At 39.4% G+C, this 22913-nt stretch overlaps 1 protein-coding gene across 3 annotated transcripts in view; it reads left to right on the top strand.

Annotated features, from left to right (window-relative positions):
• Nucleotides 1-22913, top strand: part of KCNIP4 (potassium voltage-gated channel interacting protein 4) — a 205691-nt gene that overhangs the window by 51349 nt on the left and 131429 nt on the right. Inside the window, exon 1 of one of the 3 annotated variants that reach the window (XM_062575391.1) lies at nt 14029-14087. The exons of the other annotated variants lie outside the window; for them this stretch is intronic. The gene's annotated coding sequence lies outside the window, so the exon portion shown is untranslated. Of the gene's footprint in view, nt 1-14028; nt 14088-22913 lie in introns of those variants that run through there. 3 annotated transcript variants of the gene reach the window in all.

Here is a 22913-nt window from a genome sequence, read left to right as displayed (position 1 = left end):
ATAGAATCAAAGAATCAGTAAGGCTGGAAGGGACCTCTGGAGATCATCTAGTCCAACCTCCCTGCTCAGCAGGGTCACCTAGAGCGTGTTAGACAGGGTTGCATCCAGGTGGGCCTTGGATATCTCCAGAGAAGGAGACTCCACAACCTCTCTGGGCAACCTGTTCCAGTGCTCCATCACTCTCACAGGGAAGAAATTCCCCCTCACGGTCAGGAGGAACTGCCTGTGTTTCAGTTTCTGCCCATTGCCTCTTGTCCTGTCACATGGGACAACTGGAAAGTTTGTCCCCATCCCCTTGACACCCTCCCTTCACCCCCCTACTTATACACACTGATAAGATCCCTCCTCAGTCTTCTCTTCCCCAGGCTGAAGAGGCCCAGCTCTCGCAGCCGTTCCTCACAGGGCAGGTGCTCCAGCCCTCTGATCATCTTTGCAGGCCTACGCTGGACTCTGTCCAGTAGCTCCATGTCTCTCTTGTCCTGGGGAGCCCAGAACTGGATGCAGTACCCGAGATGAGGCTTCCTCAGGGCTGACTGGAGGGGCGGGATCACCTCCCTCGACCTCCTGGCAACACTCTTCCTAATGCACCCCAGGAGACCATTGGCCTTCCTGGCCACAAGGGCACATTGCAAGGGCACATGGTCAACTTGTTGTCCATCAGAAATCTCAGGTCTTTCTCCACAGAGCTGCTCTCCAGCAGGTCAGCCCCCAGCTTGTACTGGTGCCTAGGGTTATTCCTCCGTAGGTGCAGGACCCTGCACTTGCCCTTGTTGAACCTCACGAGGTTCCTCTCTGCCCAACTCTCCAGCCTGTCCAGGTCTCTCTGAATGGCAGCACAGCCCTCAGGTGTATCAGCCACTCTTCTCAGCTTGGTATCATCAGCAAACTTGCCGAGGAGGCACTCTGTCCCCTCATCCAGGTCATTGATGAAGAAGTTGAACAGGATGGGACCCAGTACTGAGCCCTGGGGGACTCCACTAGCCACAGGCCTCCAACTAGACTCCACACCACTGATGACGACCCTCTGAGCTCTGCCTTTCAGCCAGTTCTCAATCCACCTCACTGTCCACTTGTCTAACCCACACTTCCTGAGCTTCTCTAGGAGGCTGTTATGGTAGACAGTGTCAAAAGCCTTGCTGAAGTCAAGGTACACAATGTCCACTGCTCTCCCCTCATCTACCCAGTCAGTCATTCCATCAGAGAAGGCTATCAGATTGGTTAAGCAGGATTTCCCCTTGGTGAATCCATGCTGGCTACTCCTGATCACCTTCTTCTCCATATGTCTGGAGATGACATCCAGGATGAGCTGTTTAGTTCGTCTACTGTTAATATCTTTTTCAAACTGTGATGATATGATACTATGTATCTGCTTGCTCACACAAATTGCTTATAATTATTTCATAACTATTACACATTTATTATATTAAGTATATATAATTATATATAATTAATGGTAGATTATATGTTTCTTATTAATGATATATATATATATATATGTTGATAAATATAGTTATACTATTATAAACACCATTTGTGATTTTTATATCTTATTCTCCATGGAATTGTCTGCAAAGAAATACTGTTCTGTGCAAATGATGTTTTGCATAGTGTCTGATGAGTAGAAAGAGAAAACAGTAAAATAATACAATTATTTTCTTTTTACATTGTTTCTCGCGTATCCTTTCTCATCCACATACTTTTTCTTAATCTGTCTTTACAAACTGCCTTTCACTTCTGTTTTTATTTCATGTTTTAGTTCCTCCTTGCAGCTCTTGCTAACACAAAAGAATGAACAAACCACAGTGGTTTATTTTAATTTTCAGTCTATTAAATCTTGCACTTGAAGGTCAAATTTAAGCAGAGGCAAATCTATACTTCTTTACTAAACTTTAATTCTACAAATAGAATGTGATCGAAACTGAATTGGAATAGAATTTCATTTTCGAATTTCTTTCTTCTTCATCTGGTAAATATTGGTTGAAGGGAGGATAATGAGAATCTGAAGTTACTCATTCCCCTGAGCACAGGCATCGTTTTCCTGTGGCTTTGTTAGAATGTTACAAGCAGAGACCTGGTAAAAATAGTAAAACTATGAGCTTATAGCAGAAAAAGTCAGAGAAGGGTAACAGAAATGATTAGCAATGTGGGGAAGCTTTCAGTTTAAACAAGATGAAAAGAAACCCGTTGTTTTGTTCTGATTAAATTTCAAAAAGGGTAACTTTTAAAATTGTTAACAGTTACTAGGACAACATTGCCGGGTTTCACTTTTTAGGTGAAGACTGTTCCTTTCTTGAAGAATTGGATGCAATTATATGGCCTGTATTGAGTGTTAGAACACACTACAGAATTGTAATTGGTAGCTGTGATCATAAAACTATGGAAAAGATAAAGAAGGTGAAACAATAATGCTTTCTAAAGCAAATTCTATCTTGAGTTAGGATATGGGGGAAAGAGTATAGTAAAACTCAGAAAAGGATTTGAAAAGCTTTTAAACATTTCTAATCTACTCATCTAGGGTGAATTTCCTGAAGGAGAAGTACTAAGCTGAAATGAAGTTTGTAAAAGATAAATTATCAAAAAAATTATTCTTGGGCTGAAAATTCACTTTTCAAAGTCGAAGGCATCAGTGGAAGACCAATGTTGAACATTTTTGGGAAAAAAGAGTTGAAAACTATTTTAAAGAAATATATGAATAATAGCATTAGAAAAAATTAAAGACTATTTTTTAAAAATTAAAAGCCTAAAAGAAATACAGAATTTGATTTTCTTTCTAAACAGGAAAAACACTACATAGTGGAACTCTAGTTTAACTTCTAAATCAGCTAACAGCAAATACTGCTAAAAAAGCAGAAGCTAGGGTGTTGGTAAAGGAGAGGCTATCTGATCTGTCTTTTGTAATGTAATGATAATGTGAAAATTCCATTGACTTCAGTGACTTCTGATATTTTTCCACTACTCACACAGTATTATTGGTGATAAGTAGGTTTCTGAGTATCAAAAATGTTTTTTTTTTTTTTTTTGATACTCTTTTTTTTTTATTTCAAAAAATAAAATATGATATCTGATTTGTGTAGAACATGGGATTCAGTATAAGCTTTCCAGGAAAAATTAGGAAATAGGAGGTTTTGGTTTATGCAGCTTTCTTTTTAAGCACGCTTTTAAAACCTAAACTTCAATACAATGGAAAAAAAAAAGGGGGGGGAATTTCTTTTTTCTCTGTTACTCTTTTAACCTAAAGATTCTTATTTTATGGGAGGTGATTTTCAGAAAACGCACCAGCGTCGCTCGGATAACGGCGTGTTTTCCCCCGCTTCATGGAGCGGACGGCGTCGGGGGCGGCAGGAGCCCGAGCGCGCTGATCGCGGGCACCTGCCTCCTGCAGCCTCGCCAAAGCCTCTTCCCAGCGGCACCGGAGCCAGGAGTGAGCTCTGTTTTGCCTCTTAACCAAAAAGCTTACCTGACTTGGGGAGAAGGACAAAAACCAGCAACTAAGAAGCAAGTCTTAGAGGTTTTTGATGACGGAGCTGTGGGAGGAGGGAGGAATCGTTCTGGTGCTGCAGCCGAGGATGAGGTGGGACTAGAAGTATGCTGCGGTTCATCTATTTACCTGACTTTTCCAGGGAAGTTATTCTACCACTTATTAGTTCTGGAGGTGAAAATTTTGTCTGTTAAATGGCATGTACAAGTTTATGTAAGATACTTCTACATGTCCAAGTGCCAGAACATATAGTTTAAATGCTGAGGCTGCTCTAAATCAATTTAAATCTGTTAGAAAAGGATTTAATTAGAGTGCAATAAGGTTCTATGCAGATATTTTAATATCTGTTTAAAATGGTTATATTGCTTTGGCTAGTGCATGAATATGCTTAAGCTATAAATAAACGATGTCTTTTGCAGTTGCTGTTTTCAGCTGAGACTTGTTACCTGAAAGCGTGTGTAACCTTGTTGTAGAGTAATTGATAAGTGAAATCTAGATTAGGTAAACATGATGCTTCAGAAGAAGTGTTTTAAGTACGTTTCATGACATTACTAGTCCTGTGGGTGTTAGCAGGTGACAGTCTGCTGGGAGAAGTCCCTATATACCAGCTTGTAAGAGTTTCATGTGTGTTGGTGTTATGGAATATGCTAAAGCATGTAGGAGTGGTGAGGCAGCAAAGTAAAACTCTTGCAAAGTAATGCCATGATTACTATGTTATTAATGATGTTGGTCTCTCTGTAAAGAGGAGAAGGAATTTGCACGTGAGAAATTCTCAAGTTTAAGAAAATGGTAAAGTTGAAGAATTTTGTTAACTTCAGAGGCAGAAGGTAATAAAACACTTCAAATAATCATGAAAATATCTTATTCTTACTAAATGTTTGGATGGCTTGAAGTTCATCTACAATCACTGCCTGAATTAGTCTTTATTTTGAATGTTTTATAGCTGTGCTTGACTGTGGTATTCAGGGGACTTGATTTTTGTGTCCCAGAAGTGTTCCAGTGTGTTCTTCTCTTGTACAGATCTTGCAGTAGAAATAATCATCAGAGCTTTTAATTGCCTTTGTTAGCTCTAGCCTTTCCAAGCTGTGCCTCAGCGGTCATCTTAGGCAATTTTTGTTCTACGTATCTGTGTGGGAAAGCTTGTATATGGATCTGAATTTAATGTTTCTTCGTACTTCCAGTTTTATTTAAGTAGAACACATTTATTTTAAGGTTTTTGAGATTTTAGTGCCTTAAGTCTGATAAACTTTCTCTTCCCCCCCCTCGCTTTTTTTCCCCCAACGGGTTAGTCTGAGTTACTTTTGCCAAGTTTTCACATTAGCTATAGACTTGTTATTCTATTTCAATTAATTTCCTATTGTCTTTTTATTTGCCCTGGCTCCTGTTGCATGCCAACTCTGAGATCATATTGCTCTAATCCAAACTCTTCATTGAATTCAGCTTGCTCGTTCTCAGCTATAAATTCCTTAATAGTGCTAGCTCAGAGCACCTTTTTTGCCTTGATGTTGCATGCTGCCAGCCGTTTTCTGAAATTAAGCCTTGGAAAAAGGTACCTTAAATGCTTTCCAGTATCCGTGAAGAATTTTGGATCATGAATACATCTAGGTGACAGGGTTACACTGCTAATTCTGAAATCAGGATGTTGCTTTCCCACAGTTCGCATTATATTCTTATATTATATGTATATTAAAAAGGAAAAAAAAATTTTTTTAAAAAAGCCCTAACAAATTATGGAACCCATCAAGATGATTGATGTTACAAAGAAAACTAGCTGTCCTGTGATGTGTTTTTTATTTTTTTATTTTTTTAATTCAGATTGTTTATAGTAGGTATGCTTATGAATTTGGTTTAATATCATTCACTTAACCTTGCTGTGTTAGAGGGTTTACTTTTTAATTGTTTTTGTGTGATTGATTCTGAATGAGTTGTTGGTGAGTGTTCATGGATTGCTTTTGGGTCTTCTCTGGATTAAATCTTCTGTATTGTGTTGGGGTGAAGATCAATACTATATATTTCAACAGTCTGGGCATCACTTGCTGTTCATCTTTTTTTTTCAAACTTTTCACCATAATCATAAAAGATATGAAGAAAGGCAGGAAAGTGTGTGGGTTTTTTTGTTAGGTTCAGTTAGTTTAGTTTTAAAAAAAAAAACACACATTTACTGTTATAGATGCTGAAATTTTTGTTTGTAGGGTAGTCTTCCTGGACTAATTTCGAGTTTCAGGTATCAAAGAAAGTAACTACCTGGCTAGAGCGTATTTTTTAGAATTAAAATGAACGAAAGTAATTCACTGACCTGAGAAAGACTTTGATTATTGGTCACATTTTCTGCCATGGTGTGTCCTAGTTCAAATGTAATTTAAGAATTATATGATTTCACCAATTTTATTTGCAGCTTTCTGTGAATGTTATAAGCTTCTTTGCCTTTGGAGTATCCAGTGATACTCGCAGTTTCTCTAACCTCATTTCTTTGCAGTGATTCTATATCTCTGCATGTCTGACAAGGTATGGCTCTTCAGTGAAAACTCTAATAGTGGCTTTGTGATTTTGGGAAAAGGAGTAAGTGCTCAAAAACTGCCTGCATCCCTTATCTGCAATATAGCATACTGCAATCCCAAACAACTATGTCCTGTCCTTGAAAGGATGAATATATTCACATTGTATCTGAAACGCCATTGAATTCCATGTAGGTTGTTTTCTGTTTTTCCTAGTCATTTAACTCTTATTTCCTGCTATTTTGCTTATTTGTTTTGCTGGAACTAATTAAGATTTTGGGCCAGTTTAGAAAAATATTAAGCTATTTAAAAACTAACAAGTTTTTGGAAATTCAAAATTCCCACTGTGTGCTGCCAAGGAAAGGTGCTGCGGCTCTGTAGTCCTGAGCTCAGGTGCGGTACTTTTCTCTTGCTGTCTTTCAGAACTGACAACCTTGGTGTTAATTGCACAGAAAGTGATTAACCCCTCCCCCCCTAATTACTCAGCAAGGTAAATATTGTGCAATATCACAATTTATGTTAGTTTTGGAGCTAAACAGTGCTCTTCAAGCAAAACTCCCTGAGGAGCTGCTAATGCATTCTGCTGCAGATAGCAGCCAGCTGCGTAGTGCTTACAGAAATGCAGACCTTACGCCAGAAGTCAGAAGGATGCGTGCCCAATGGTAAAATCACCTCACTGTGCTGCGTGCAGACGGGAAGAGCTGTGCTGGGCTTTCTTTTGGGGTCTTCTTTTCTTCCCCAGCTCATGAGAGCTACAGCTGTGCCTTATTTCTAAATAAATCCACATGATCTTCTTGGATATCCACAGAAGGCTGAGATAGTCTTGCTCTTTGTATTTGACATTTTTGTCAAATACATGTGCATCAATCATTCGTTAAAAATGAATGTCTATAGAAGCAATAGGGTTCTTTAATAATGTAGAAATAATTGAAAGAAAGAATAGTTGAAGAAATGAATAGTTGTTACAGAGATCTTATTCAATAAATTGGAAAATAAAAATTAAGAATTACAGACTGGATTGGGGTGAAACAAATGGAGTCCTACAACATATTTTACTGAATCCTAGAGGGATAATGCAAAACTTGTATGAAAATGATAATCTGTATTTTTTTTGAATGACTGACATGTTTTGTTTAGTGCAATTATTATATGTAAAATTCCTCACAGTGAGTTTTTTTTGTTTGTTTTTTTATACCTTCAAAAAAAGGGGGGGAGGGGGATTGACTGTTAGCTTATTCTCAGACTTCGTTCATGTATTGTGTATAAACAGTAATCTTATTTTTTTTGAATTGCCTGCTACTTTGGCTCCTACAGGATCATGTATTTTCAGAATAGGTTAACTAGTGGCATGCTTTAAGTAGTTTAAATCAAAATGTAACCTAATCAAACTTGGTTTTCTCCAAACTGTGTGACCACAGTAGGGGGAATGTGAGAATAAGGTTTCTATTTTTTCCTTCAGAATGGCTGTTACACGCTTTGGTTAGAATGAGGGAGAACCTCCAGGATAACCTGTGTTTCTCTCTCACCCAGCTCTTTACATCGTGACTCCTGTCACACACATTCGTTGTGCCCAAGTGCAAAGCCTGTGGATACGATGGAAGAACTGACTTACTTTCTGACCCCTTACCTTCTCCGGGGGTGAGAAGTGTGTGTAGCTCTGGAGAAAAATTTAGGCTTCTTACTGTTGTCTGTTGTTAAAGCTCTTGCTCTGTTTTAGGCTCCTTGAGTTCGTAGCTGAAACTTACTTATTCTTAGCACAGCCATAAAAGAATACATATACTATTACTATGAACAAATATATGTAAAATTAGGAGCTTTTTCCTCAATCAAATTTAATTGAAAAAATATTTCACTACTGAAATTGAGAAGAGAATGGCTGTCCTAGTGAAGAGTAGCTTGATAAAGAGTACATAAAAATGGCTATAGTTCACTGATTCTCTTGTAGAGAGAGCAAATACATAATGTAGAACTGGAAAATGCATTATTTTCCAGTATTTTGAAGGGAGAGCTTAGGTTTTCACCTGACACGGGGAGAATCAAGACTTTCTTTTTTAATACCTAGCTAAGAATACATTTTTTTAAACCTGGAGAACAACGTGTACGTTACATTCTTCTCTCTTTATGATAATGTTGTATGTTTGTCGGTATGAAACATTTGTTTTTTTTCCGCCCTCAGTTCTTCCTGCTGTCTTGCAGCATCTCTGCATAACCAGTATAACTGTAATTTGGCCTTCTTTAGCACATTACAAGTGTGTGGCTGGAATCGGTGTCAAGGCATATAGATCTTGTGTGGTTTCCAGGCTGGTGGGTTGTCCCTACACAGATGGGTATCGAGAATGATATCTGTTCTTCACAACTGCCCATGCTCAGAAGTCCTCAGTTTCCCTGACTTGTTTTCTTTATTAGGCCAGCCTAATAGCTTTAAAAAGTGTGTCTGTGTGTGTGTGTTGGGGGGGGTCCCATTACCTGATCAAGTAAATTATTCATTCTTCTTATAAGGTCATTTTAAGCACTTGAATACCATTCCCACTTATCTTCCTCCTGCCTTCTTGCCTTGCAAGCAGCCCTTCCTCATAGATCTGGGGTTATTAGTTTTCTTCTCATATTCTAAGCTTGATCTGATTTTATTATGTCTTTTATTTGACTAAAACTTGACAGAGTAATCCAGCTGAGGTCTTGCTGGTGGTTCGTTAGAGTTCATACAATTTATAGTTCAATATAATCATCAAGTTCTTCTCTGCGAGTACTACTGCTTAGCCATTTTTCCCATATATTTTTATTTTTCTTAGATGTGTGAGCTGCTTTTGCAGGATTTTCTTTAACACTCTTTATCTAAGCTGTTAACTATAAATCTGTATTGTAAAATGATCTCTAAGGAACACTAAAAGTTGGGAAGTAATAAACTTTAGGAAAATTGTTGTTTCCAATACAAGATGCTAATAAAAATATCTATAAAACAGGTAAAAATAAAAACAAGTTAGACACAAAAGACTAATAGCATGCCTCCTCAACTAACATACTTGAGAAATATTACTGCAAATAATGCAACAAGCCTACTAGGTTAGTAAGGTAGTGGTTAGGTTTTATTTTCATTTGCTTTGATTTTTTTTTTCCTCTTATTTTAATCTAACTTAAGTATGAAGATCTGTTTCAACATACCTGCAGTAAGGGCATACTTTATTTATGGGGTTTGTCACACTTGTTTTGGGGAGATTATTTGGGTGTTCTCATTGACTGTAATGACCTTTCCTTTACTATATGCACCAAAACTCCCATCTCCACTAGTCACATTCATGCACCCAAGCAACCAAACCTCTCTGCAGAATCATAGCTCAAACTTCTGTAAAATAGATACTTTGTAGACTTTATAACGGAGTCATTTTAAACATGTAGTCAAATTGATTTTTAGATTTCACTTTTTTAGTAGCTAGCTCTTATATACATGAGCTCTGATAACTTGTATCAGGTGAGAATGTTGTCTAAATTACACTGCATTATATAAAATGCATACAAAGAGTTGTGTTCTGGCTACATGAATCAATGCCACACTTAAACATCATAATAGTTTTGTTTTCACTGATCACGTAAGGGCCAAGGATAGACAGACAGCCTTGGATAAGGGGCTACTCTGTCAGCTTGCTGTTAGGTGGAAAAGGCTCTGCTTCCCAATCCCACCTTTCTGCTCTGCTTCTAGCCATGTAATCCTCTTGCATGTGCTGCACTAGTTCTGTTCCTCAGCTGATTGTAGAGTAAGCCCTTCAGTGACCTGCAGAAATGTGCCTCTGCAGAAAACTACCTCTGCATAGAAACTGATTTTCCCTCCCCTCTCTTTTTTTTAATAGTTAAACAAGTTTACCATTCAATCAGATAAGTAGCAGAGCTACTAACAGAGAGCATAGGGAGAAGAGGAAGAGGAATGGTTCTTACCCTTTTTGCAGCAGTAATCCACTTGATCAGCTCATTTGTGATGTGGAGACTCTAGTGTCTCGAATTTAGATATCAAATTTGTCATGACAGCTATGCTAGGCAGTCTGAATACTATCCTCTAGATCACTGGTGTATTTTCATTGTATCTTATTTTTGACTTACCATGTCTGCTTCTAAGGACAGAACATCCTGTATTTTGAGAATTGCTCAACCCTTCAAAATAATTTTTCAAAAGACAGTTCCAAAGGGGGAAATTAGATCAGAAAGACGAAGTTGTAAACCAAAGTGGAATCTGGTGGCCTTTCCAACACTCTGCTGTGAAGAACTATGGAGCAGAGATCAGCTAGTAACAGGCAAGTTTCATGTGAAGTTATGAAGCACAATGTGGTTAAAAATAAAAAGATTATAATCTTACAAAGATTATAAACATTACCTAAATACAATAGTTATCTTTCTTTTCCATAGCCAGATGCTTACTTTGTCAAGTAACTAAAATATAGCTTGTCTACTTCTTGAATTTCGACTTGTAAGTATCTCTGGAGTCGCTTTCTGAACACTTCTGGACTAGCAATGTGAAAGAAAGTGCTTTATTACAGGGATTTCAAAAGAAATGTTTTTTACTGCTTGGTTAATTTTTATTTAAGGATAGCAGGAGTAAAATCATTGTCAGTTCCTATTATGTGATACATAATGCAGTGTTATAAAAATGTTCACATTACCAAGAGTTACCATGTAGTGGTAAATGAGATGCCACCTCTTTTCAGTAGATTTAGCACAAGTAATAAATTTGTGTGGAAAATGCAGAGACTATAGCTTATAGCAAATAAACTTTAAAAATATAACCTCTCTAAATTGCCTGTAAGCAACTTGGGGCACATATATATATATATGTATATATATATTGTACCTTGAATACTTCTCTGAAGCCTCTAAGTCTGTAATTGTCATTAAGGTTGAAAAGGATTATTGGCATCTGATGCATTAAACCGTAACAGTAGTTCACTTGTCACCATGGTTGAGGGGTTTTTTTTAGGTGTTTTGTGCTCCTGTGCGCAGAGAAAAGTAAGAAGAGAGTGATCACTCCTGAGCAGAAATCTAAGGAGGAAGTGCTGAGCCAGAGAATTTTTCTGTGACGCTTTAAGACCAGCTTAATAAACTTCATTACTTGCTGTAGGAAACTTCTCTTAAAGAAGAGAGTGGAACAAGAAGAGAGATTAGCGTCCTTCACCAATTTGTTCCAGGTTATCGTTTGAGATGTTTAGATTAAAGGAAGACTTCCGTAAGTACCGGCAGTGTTACTGTTTGCTTGTTGGATCTTCTCCAGAAACTCTTCCCTCCCAGCCCCAGCGCTCACGGTTGGCGTGTCAGGCTACCAGCAGTTTGTGGCACTTCCTGCTGGCTCAGAGCTCCTGTGTCTATCTGCATGCACACAGTGTCTCTTTTCCATAACACGGAGACCCCCTCTTCCCGAGGCGCGGTACGTAAACCAGACTTTGTCCATGGGTACTTCCCTTGTGCGTAGGAGTCCTACAAAGATACGGCACTTAAAGTGTGCTTATTTAAATGGCTTCTCCCCCTTGCCGGTGTGAATGGCAAGGGAGAGCACAGGCAGTGCCAGCTACCGGTGGTCCCCTGGGTGCTCCAGCTCCTCCTTGTCTGCCAGGCAGCGGTGGAGTGGTGCAGTGGGGCTGCTCGCGGCAGCATCAGACCCGTCCTGCGGAGACCCAGGTGTCCTGTGCCTCCTGCAGAGACTGCCAAGAGCTGGGGTTTGTATCTGGAGAACGTAAACTTGGAGTTTTCTGAAGGAGCTTTTTAAGAGAAGTCCTCTTTGAAAGAGAGAAAGAATAAAGAGAACGGATCTCCAGGATATCTGCGATGAATAAAGACTGAAATGTTCCCTGGATGAATGCAGCTGAACCCAGATAGTTAGTATTTGTATGAGACATTGTCCAGTCCAAGAAAGATTACATAGGGAAGGGTGGATCTTCATCTGGGGCCTTCCTGCTTTCTTCCTTAGCTTAAAGAAGTTTTATAATAGAGCACGTTTGCGCATACCTTTTGTGAATTCAGATGAAAACAACAAGGATATCTGTGAACATCACCAGGCCTTGACGAGCTATGGTACATTCTACTGTTTTTTTTTTTTTTTTAAGGCAGAAATCAACATAGAAGGAAAAAGAAGCTATTAATAGTTGTAGCAAACCATCCTAATAGTTGGCTTAAATATGCATCTAAAAATCAGAACAAATATGAGACTAAGATCTGTAAAGAAATAAATGGACTGATTAATAGCACAAAAGAAATCATTTTTCCTTTTGCTGAGGTGCTACTTTTGTCACTTTTAAAAAACACCTTTATTAAAAATCAGAGTAGAGTTTGTGTTAGTTTTTCCTCTCTTTACCATAAGGCAACATTAATATACCCATTCTGCCTCTCTGTTTATTAAATGAACTATTTTTGGAACCTGAGAGAAGACATTCATATTTTGCTGTGGTCTTAATTCTCAAATAAATATTATTTAGTAATGCAAAAAAGTTTCCATTTGCCCTTCACAACTCAGTGAGCTGTAAACACTCAAGTAATTGAGCCACCCACATCCTGGTCTGCAGGTGATATGAGTGATGCCTTTTATTAGCATCTAATTAAATTGCAAATGTTATGCTAAAGTGTGAAAGTGCTGGCAAAAGTTGAATAACTGGATTAAATACCACCTTTGTTTAAAAGCAATAAATTAAAGATTGTTGAGTAATCTGGTGAGACTATATTCTTCAACTCTCTTGAAGCAATTAACCTGTGTTCTACTGTTTAGAAAAAAGATTTTTTTTTTTTTTAATCCCTCAGCAAACTTACTGAAACTCATGACTGTTGCAACATTAATTTCACAGCTTTCTAGTTTAGGTTAATGACATTTGATTATAACAATGAAAAAGATTAAATGGATCTTACTCACTCTGTAGCGGTAAAAAGAATATACACTTGCAGCAATCACAGGTGATTAAAAATAAATTTGAATTTATTGCAATAAGATATTCATTGAAGGAGGGGCAATAATTTCAGTTTATTAAAAAATTGATTCTGTGTTGGTCTGGGGAATACTGAATTGTTTAAATTTACTACTATTTGGTTTTTGGATGTTTACCTTAAGAAGTCCAAATATGCAGAACTGATTTTACTTCAGCTACTGCAGAGAACATTACAGGTTACTGTAAAGAAGATAAACGTAACAGGGAATGGGAGTTCAAAACTTAGTTAAGCATTTGAGGGTTTCTTCTTAAATTCGGAAGAAGCCCCAGTGAACATCACTCTCGACTGAAGTTTTTGTTTTAGAGAAGAGATTAAACCCCCAATGCAAAAAAAAGTAGCAGAGGCATCCTTATTACATACATGTTCTATTTCTAAATGGTTTGGAAAATAAGAAAATTACCATTTTGTTTGTAGCTGCCTGTTAAGTGAAAAGTTTTGGTCTTAATTTCATACTGAACTCTGAATAACTGAGGTGATTTTTCCAGTGTTCTGAGTATTTGTGGGCTCATATGACTGATATTAATGAGGACTCGTAGGTATTCTGTGTAGGTGCAAACGAAGATCTAGCAACTAAAAATTAAAAGTGCTTTTCCTGTTCTTGTCCTGAACTCAAATCACTTAATAATAGGTTTGGGGTGTTTTCTTATGTGAAAATTGTGAAACTGCAGCTACACGATGTACTCTTTAGACAGTTGTCCGACTCATGGAAACTTATGTCTGTCTTATGCATGTACTCTATATTTCTTCTTAGATAAGTAGGCAAAAATACATCTCTGTGTGTGTGTATATATGCAAAAACGCATGCTTTTTTTTTTTTTCTCTCTCTCTTTTTTTTTTTTTTTTTTTGGCTAATGCAGAATGTTCTCTGACTTCATCCGTAATAATAACCACAAGACGCTTGGATTCAGGCTGAGCGTGGCTCTCCGCCCGTCGGCACCATCCGCTCCGCGCGCGCGGCAGCCTGACTTGAGGGCACGCGAAGCTGCGAGGGGCCGCGCGGGGCGGCCGCCGGGACGGGGCGACGCGGGGTGCGCGCAGGGTGCTCCCCGCTCTGCAGCACCCCTGTTCCGGGGACGCGTGTCCCCCCTCCCTTCCGGAGAGGGCTGTCCCGTCTCGGTGCGCGGCCGGTGCCGAGGGAGGATCTGCTCCTCTTGAGAGTGCCGGTGGGTAGAGGCTTCTGTGTTTTTTGTTTTGCGAAGAGCCGGGCAGAGTTTATTATTGCGCTTTTAAGATAAGACCAGCGAGAGTGGTGGTGCCAGTCATGGCTGGGAAGTGGGAGATCTGGATTCAGACGGAGACCTGGCACTCTGATCGCTTCAGGCGATGGATGTGTCTATGCAAATAGCGCACTGCGTGTGCTGTGCAAGTCTGATGCATCTCACAGCCTTTGGCAGCTCTGCAGCTCCCCCCTTGCTCTGGAGGGGTTAGAAGTTGTATGACCTAGCTCAGAGGAAAATATTAAACTCTAGGGCGGTCGGCGAACTGGTGGTTCTGGACAGACAACAGTGCCGAGTTGACAGTACAAGGAGAAGAAAGTTCAACGCAGGGAAAATATGGCTCTAGTGCTGTAAATAGGCCACTAAAACAGAAGCAGTGGTCCTAGGTGTTAACATACACCAGTTTACCCATTCCTAAGGGTTCTGCATTAAAAACTTTGAGCAGAAACCTGTTAATTTTCTTGAAAGGCTGAAGCACAGAAGCAAACAGCCTCAGCTTCTCTTCTTAGACATAAGTGCAGCTCGGCTCTGATACTAAGGGTCAATCATAATATCCTGATTCAAAACCTACTGAAGACAGAAGAAGGTTGCTCCTTGATTTAGTAGACATGGGGCTGGGTTTGGAAGGAGAAGGCAATTAAGCCTCCAGGCCTGTTCATTTTCAGCCTAACTTTATTAGTACAACATGCTTTTTCTCTTTTTTTCTCTTTCTCTCTTCCTCCTCCCCTTTTTTAACAGGATGGATACATATTAATAAATAACTAGACTCAGATCATTTAACTTTATAAAGATTGTTGAAAAGCCATTGGAGAGTAATAGTCTTAAAACTATGTGACTCATATGATAAAATGATGGCAGTGGCAAATTGTAATGTATGTTTTTGCTTTCTGAATAATTTCCAAATGTAACATTTTATAGCACTCATACTTGTGAACAGTTGTTATAGTAACTATTCCTAGCTGTAGCTAGTATTTAGTTTGTATTGTAGTAGTTCATATTGTAGCTGTAGCTAGTTATTGATACTTGATTAGTGTAGTAGCTAAAAATGTGTGTTAATTCATGCAACTATACTTTAGTATACTTTAGGTAAAAGGGGGGGGGGAGAGAAAGGTGGTCAGCTGTTTTGTGATAGCTGTGACTGTCTCTTTGACCTTGGATACCCGAACTTTCCAGCTCCAAGGAATACAGGCTTGGCTCTGCTGCTGAATATACCGAAGTGATATTCAAGTGTATACTGTAGATGAAAACCTAATCATGGGTTACTTTGAAGGCATAATCTTGAAATAATGTATTCCCTTAGGCAAAGAAAAGGTTTTGTTTTGTTTTTCGTGTTCCTGTAGCTAGTGTTATCTCCTTTCAAGGCGCTGCTGCATAGCTTTTCCTTTTATAAGGACCATTTTACTTCAGGAGGCTGTTTCTTATAGTCATGCCATTTCTGTTTAATCTGCTGCAACAGGAAACCTTGCAGAAGAACAGCCAGACATCACAACTGCTCTCATCGTCCTTTTCAAAATGCATACTGTTTATCTTGCACAGTTTTGCAAAATGGAAAGTTCAAAAAAAGCTGGATTTCTTTAAACATTTAGTCTAGGTTAAGCGTTTGCCTTCTGAATTGTGACTATATAGGGCAATTATGTTCCAGATTACCTTTAAAGAGTAACATAAAAATTTATAAGTTAGTCATTAAAATTTCAGTGTAGCATTTATCTGTAGGAGTGTATTCTTCTAACCCTGTTGTCATTCTTAACATGCATTTTATTGACTGTAACAAGGATCTTAGGAAAGTGTAATCAGACATGGTCAATAAGCTCTGCCTGAGGTTTTGTTATTAGGCGTTGGCAGAATGCTAACTTATTCAGTTAAGGTTCATGTCTAAATGCCATTCAGTAGGCTCTATTCTGCTTTTGCCTGAAAAACATTAGAGCTTGCATTGGACCAGGTGTTAAATTGACAACCTAGTGCAGCCCTGTAGAGGACTTAAGGGCAGAAGTGCTTTCTCCTTTGCACAGCTCAAATTGCTGTTCTGTGCTGGAAGTGAAACTGCTGCCCTTCCCTGATGTGGAGAGCAGGTGGTTCCACAAAACAAAAAAGGGGGGCAGCAGGGAGGAGATGATGTGTGCAGCAATGCCTCATAGTAAACCTCCTTGTGCTAGGAACAAGAAGAGGATCAAAAGAGTTCTGGTGAGACAGGATTGCATGTCGTTCCCTGAGCTGCCCTTTGAAGGGGATAAATGTATCTTAAGCTGCCTGAAAAAAATGCAGTTGTTGCTAGTAAATGACACTATTGAAAATGCCTGCAAAAAAAAAAAAAAAAAAAAAAAAAAAATCACGGAATTACAGAATCACAGAATGGTTGAGATTGGAAGGGACCTTGGGAAATCATCTAGTCCAACCTCCCTGCTCAGCAGGGTCACCTAGAGCGTGTTAGACAAGGTTGCTCCCAGGCGGGCCTTGAATATCTCCAGAGAAGGAGACTCCACCACCTCTCTGGGCAACCTGGTCCAGTGCTCTGTCACCTTCATAGTAAGGAAGTTTTTCCTCATGTTCAGGTGGAACTTCCTGTGTTTCAGTTTGTGCCTGTTGCCTCTTGTCCTGTCGCATGGGACAACTGGAAAGAATTCGGCCCCACTCTCTTGACACCGTCCCTTAAGGTACTTGTAGACACTGATAAGATCCCCCCTCAGTTTCCTCTTCTCCAGGCTGAAGAGGCCCAGCTCTCACAGCCGTTCCTCACAGGGCAGGTGCTCCAGCCCTCTGATCATCTTTGCAGGCCTACGCTGGACTCTGTCCAGTAGCTCCATGTCTCTCTTGTCCTGGGGAGCCCAGAACTGGATGCAGTACCCGAGATGAGGCCTCCTCAGGGCTGACTGGAGGGGCGGGATCACCTCCCTCGACCTCCTGGCAACACTCTTCCTAATGCACCCCAGGAGACCATTGGCCTTCCTGGCCACAAGGGCACATTGCAAGGGCACACGGTCAACTTGTTGTCCGTCAGAAATCTCAGGTCTTTCTCCACAGAGCTGCTCTCCAGAAGGTCAGCCCCCAGCTTGTACTGGTGCCTAGGGTTATTCCTCCGTAGGTGCAGGACCCTGCACTTGCCCTTGTTGAACCTCACGAGGTTCCTCTCTGCCCAACTCTGCAGCCTGTCCAGGTCTCTCTGAATGGCAGCACAGCCCTCAGGTGTGTCAGCCCCTCCTCCCAGCTTGGTATCATCAGCAAACTTGCTGAGGAGGCACTCTGTCCCCTCATCCAGGTCATGGATGAAGAAGTTGAACAGGATGGGAGCCAGTACTGAGCCCTGGGGGACTCCACTAGCCACAGGCCTCCAACTAGACTCCACGCCACTGATGACGACCCCCTGAGCTCTGCCTTTCAGCCAGTTCTCAATCCACTTCACTGTCCACTTGTCTAACCCACACTTCCTGAGCTTCTCTAGGAGGCTGTTATGGTAGACAGTGTCAAAAGCCTTGCTGAAGTCAAGGTACACAATGTCCACTGCTCTCCCCACACCTACCCAGTCAATCGTTCCACCATAGAAGTCTATCAGATTGGTTAAGCAGGATTTCCCCTTGGTGAATCCATGCTGGCTACTCCTGATCACCTTCTTTTCCTCCATATGTCTGGAGATGACATCCAGCTTGAGTTGTTCCATCACCTTTCCAGGGATGGAGGTGAGGCTGACCAGTCTGTAGTTGCCTGGGTCCTCCTCCTTGCCCTTTTTGAAGGCTGGAGTGACATTGGCCTTCTCCCAGTCCTCAGGGACCTCTTCTGTTCTCCATGGCCTTTCAAAGATGATGGAGAGCAGCCTGGCAACAACATCCGCTAGCTCCCTCGGTACTTGTGGGTGCATCCCAATGAACAAAGCTGATTATCCTCTCCCTTAGTTAACCAGCAGTTTTTAAATAATAACGTGCTTTAAATATGGTTGGTTGTTTTGCCTGCTGTTTTATTTCTTTAATATAAAACAGCCAAGAAACAAAACCTCCAAATCAAATGTATCTGTGTTCATAAGAGAATAGATTTTTTTCAATAAAAGGTTAGAGCTTAGTAGGATATATTGTTATAGAAAAAGAAGTTATTTTAATGCCAGCTCTTCTTCTGTGGTTTGTCCTTTTGTTTTTGCCAATAACCAAGGGTGGTTCTTCAATGAAATCATGTGTATTCCAGTTTTGATGTTATTCCAAAATATAGTTCAGTAAGATCTGCTGAAGATTACTGGCAGTCTCCATCTGTTCACACCCTGAATAGGAAATATTACAGATGATAGTGAGCAGATGTATTCTGACTGTTACAGTCACGCTCAGAAACATCGACATTTTGGATTGAAAAAGCAAAAACACTTTAGTCTTGCACATCTTTTTCCTATTTGCAAGACTCTGTACATGTCAGATCTGAAAATTATTTTCCTTAAGAGTCTCCAACAATTTTTTTTTATTTCCTCAAAATTAGCGTTCTTCATACCCCAAGATCAAAGCCTGGATTTTACAGCCAGTCCAGAATGGCATGTGATATCTTATCAATATAAGGGCTGTGGAGTTACACTCACATTTTCTTTTCTTTGGCCTGATAGATTTTGAGTGAGTTTGTTCATCATGGATTTCTTCGATTTTTTTTTTTTGTTTGTTTGTTTAAATGTAGGAAGAAAGGCAACCTAAAAATTATTGTCTGGCTGTGGGCTGGGTTCTCAAAAGTATCTTTGCTTTTCCGTGAGTACAGGAGGGGTTTCGAATCTCTTCCTCTCTTAGGTGAACATCTTAAGCTTCATTGACAGAGACTGTGAGGAGAGAAAGGGATGCTACTGATGTCCCCAAAAGCTGCTCTATAGTCTCTTAGAGAATGGATTGCAGTGTGTGTGTGTATGTATATGTATGTATACATATATATATATATATATACACACACACAGACATATATATGCCTGTATACCACTACATAACAGAGGTAAAACAAAAAAGTTATACTCACCTCAAAACTGAGGTTAATTTGACTGAAGCGTATGCTGGCAGAGCCAGCTCAGCTGCAGTGTGGATGACCAAGCAGCGGTGAACGCTGGTGGGGCAGAGCCACCTCCTGAGACAGGAGGTCCTGAGGCTTGACTGCGTATGGCGCACAGACTTGTGTGCGTGGTTGCAACCTCTCTCCTGCCCCAGGACCCTGCAAGCCGGATGCCACGTTCACGTTGGAGGCAGAGCTGTTGCAGTGGCAGTATTAGAGCGAGTGGCCGTGGTAAAGGAGAATGAGAAGGGCTTCAACAGACTGGTATTCCTGCTTCGTTTATGGGACTGATGGGCGTAACTCCTGCCCTTTTACATCTGGGGCTGTGACTGTGTGCTAACTTGGCCTGTTCCACGCAGGGCTTGGTGGCTGTGACAGGTAGTGTCGGATGAATTTGAAGTGGGACAGGTACAGTGGCTATACCAGAACAACGAGGGAGGTGGGGAGCTGCTTCAGGAAGCTGGAAGAAGCTGACTCATTTAGCGTAGCAAAACAGGAAGCTGAAGTGAGATGTGATCAATTAATACTGAAGATCAGTGATGAAGCTGGCACAATTAATAGCTTGCTTACAGTCAATTTAACCTTAACCAACCAACCCCCAAAAAAGTAGAAAAGTTAGAAAATTTGAGGGTTTAGCCCTTCTCTCCTCTGGTTTTTCAGAATGAGGAAGAGGAATAGTAACATCAAATGATTTTAGTTTAGATAAAGTTGTTCTTTGAAGTGTTAGTTTGCCTATGAAGAAATGTGCTAATTAATGGTGAAAATGCCTCTGGACTCAAACAATTAAGTTATTTCTTGGTATGCATCATTGTGGATAAGTTTGCGAAGTTAATCTAACAATGCTGCTGAAAATAGAGTTGCACCACAGAAGCCATAATTCTAATGGTGCCACATACTCCTTCCTTGAGGCTGTGGGAGGCAGTTTAAAGAGTGTGATGATAGTGGTGGGATAAAAATCTCTAGCTAGATTGAATTCAGTTCCTTCTGATCCTGCCCCAGGAGCCCACGTGCTCAAATGTGATGCCACCCAGATTGTACGCTAGCTCCGTAATCTTGGTTTCTCTGTCAGTGCTGATATATTAAAGTAGTGATGCTTTAAGATTGAGATTCTATTTAATTTTTAATATTAAGAAACTATGCAGCATGATTATTTAATTAAATTTGACTGCCTTTGAAAAAAAATTTTGTTTCCTATTCTGAGGCTCAAAACGTAAAAGTTGCCCCCCACCCCCCAAAAAAACCCAGTAATCTAGTAGATTGCAAACTTTAAGTGCAGTTTTATTTAAAGACTAGTTAATAGAAGACTTCAGCCTATAGGTATGTCCACTGAGATTATTGTCACCTAGGGATAAGAAAATTTTTTTTGCCTCCTTTTTCTCCTGTATAAAGAAAGAAATGGGAAGTGTGTTCAGTTAGCTTTTTAGCATTGTTTTAGCTCTAGAAATGAAGGGTTTCAGAGAACATGAGTTAACTGCATAAGTCTTTGCTAATGTGATAATCTCATTTCACCTTGATCATTGTGAACGTACCTGTAAAACTATCTGGGGTGGCCACCCTACCACCAAGAAACTCAATGTTGTTGTATCCAGAGAAGTATTGAGATTATTTTTGGATCTGGCCCTTGGTTCTAAGATCTTACATCTTACAGGAGACAGTAGTGACTTGTTGTGCCCTGTATAAGATCCAACCATATAAGTCAATGATTTATTTCTTTACAATATTATAAAATGTGCATCTGCTTATTTCTTAGTGTCATTTGAATAAATAAATTTGTCAGTATTTTGTCACTTAATGAGCTTTTAGTTCACTGAGGTTTTTGAAATCAGTATCAGGGACATAATATAAAAGAACAAAAACAAAACCCTTCCCTTCCAACCTTAATACTTGCAGTGGCTTTAATTTTTTTTCTTGTTCTTTTATTCATAAGATATAACTTAAAAATGCATTTGAACAAAACACCTAATTCTAGGTATATGTGGGCTCATATCAAACAGTTCAGAGTCTTATCTTGAAGACTTCTAATTTCTCCATGATCCTACAAAACACTTAAGCTAAGACTCTTAGACTTTTTTTTTTTTTTTTTTGTTTTGTTTAAGAAAAAGCCCAGCAAAGTTTGTACTTGAATTCATGTTTCTCAGCTAATAGTGTATGGTGCCATTGAGTCATCTGGGACCAAATATTCCTGAATAATATATTTTTTTTTACTGGATAGCTAATTCAGCATTTAAGAGAAAGGATAAAGCTGCAACACTGCTTGCACTTTCTTTTAAAAATATAAATGAAATTTCCTCACATTACAGGAGAACTCACTTTTTTGTAGTATAGCTGTGCTACCCAATATATACAGAGTGTAGCTACAGGATTTTACAGATATTAAATAGAGGTGCTATGAACACTCTGGATCATAATGGAAATGTACTGCGGTATGTTCTCAAACAGTGATTGCCAAGCATTACTATTATGTCCTTCAGCTGATCTTTTGAATAAGAAAATATCTATTTTTAGTGGGAGTATAAGACAACATAAGCAAATAGGGAATGCAGTTATTCTTGATACTGCTATTTAAAAACTCTTCAGTTATTGCAAGATGAAAAAAGGATCTTTTTATAAAAATTTGTCTTATGACTTCTGCAAGTTTATTCTTACCTCAATTTGGATCAACTGTATTCAGAGGAACATTGTTTTAATGCATAAATATAAAATTTATTTATTTATTGAATCTTCATTACAGTCTTAGAGAAAAAAAGCCAATTAAAGTGCGGCTGTCCCCCTGTATGAGTAAGGCTCACATGTAAATGGCCTAGAGGGATTTATAGAAACCCTTGTGCAGTCTACACGCTTAGCTATTTCTCTGAAGAGAAACAGATTTTTGTTTTTGGAGGTATCTGGTATTATGTAAACTGTCATACACCATGTTCACTGTTTTGCTTAGCAGTAGCTGAAACAAAGTCCCTTTGCCTCACTGATTAAAAATATGCCTACACATTCACCCTTCCTGCAGTTCATAGATACAGATAAGGACTGTTTTGTTAAGTCCATATCAGTCCATAACTATAGCTCTCTAACATATTGTACTGGAAATTTTGAGAAGGGAGGAGATGAGCCAAAATCAAGAGCAGAAATGACTAAAATTGAGTCACTATGAATTTAAAGTTGCCAGTGTGTAATAGGAAGAATCAAATTTGTAACCAGATGAGAGGACTGCAATAAACAAAATCCATTTTTCTCAGTAAGGAAATAAAAAAGAATTCTTATTTTGGTTAAAATCAACCAGCAGAAGCTTCATAAAGATTTGCCTCTGTATTTCTCTATAGATAATTCACACTCATTAAAAACTCTTGAAATTACCAACTTTAACAAAGTTTTTTTTTTTTTTTTTTTCTTGAAAGACTGATATAGATCTGCTTTCTTTGTATACCAGTTTAATGTTGCTGTGCAGTTCATATCTAAAAGTGACCTGGTGGTCTGGAGAAGTTACTGAAAAATAGAATTTCCTAAGGAAGAAATGGAATGCCACCAGCATTTTTTAGTGTGATGACAGGTGGTGGCTATGGGTGTCACGTAAGAGGCCTAGAATTACGTAGGTACAACGACTTCTGAAAGTCCACCCCCCACCAAGGGAGGGTGGACATGCATGAGGGTGCTAATGAGCTTATGCCCCTGACAAATTCCTATTTTGTGTAGCGTAAGACTACTAGAAGCAAAGCCCACCTCGCCAGGCTGTCTTAGCTGAAAGAAACACATCGTGAAATTGCAAATGTTTGTCCATTCACTGAA

This window comes from Rhea pennata, chromosome 4 (assembly GCF_028389875.1).
Source record: "Rhea pennata isolate bPtePen1 chromosome 4, bPtePen1.pri, whole genome shotgun sequence".
Lineage (NCBI taxonomy): Eukaryota > Metazoa > Chordata > Aves > Rheiformes > Rheidae > Rhea > Rhea pennata.
The sequence above is the reverse complement of the archived record's forward strand: the minus strand, read 5'-3'. Positions and strand labels throughout refer to the sequence as shown.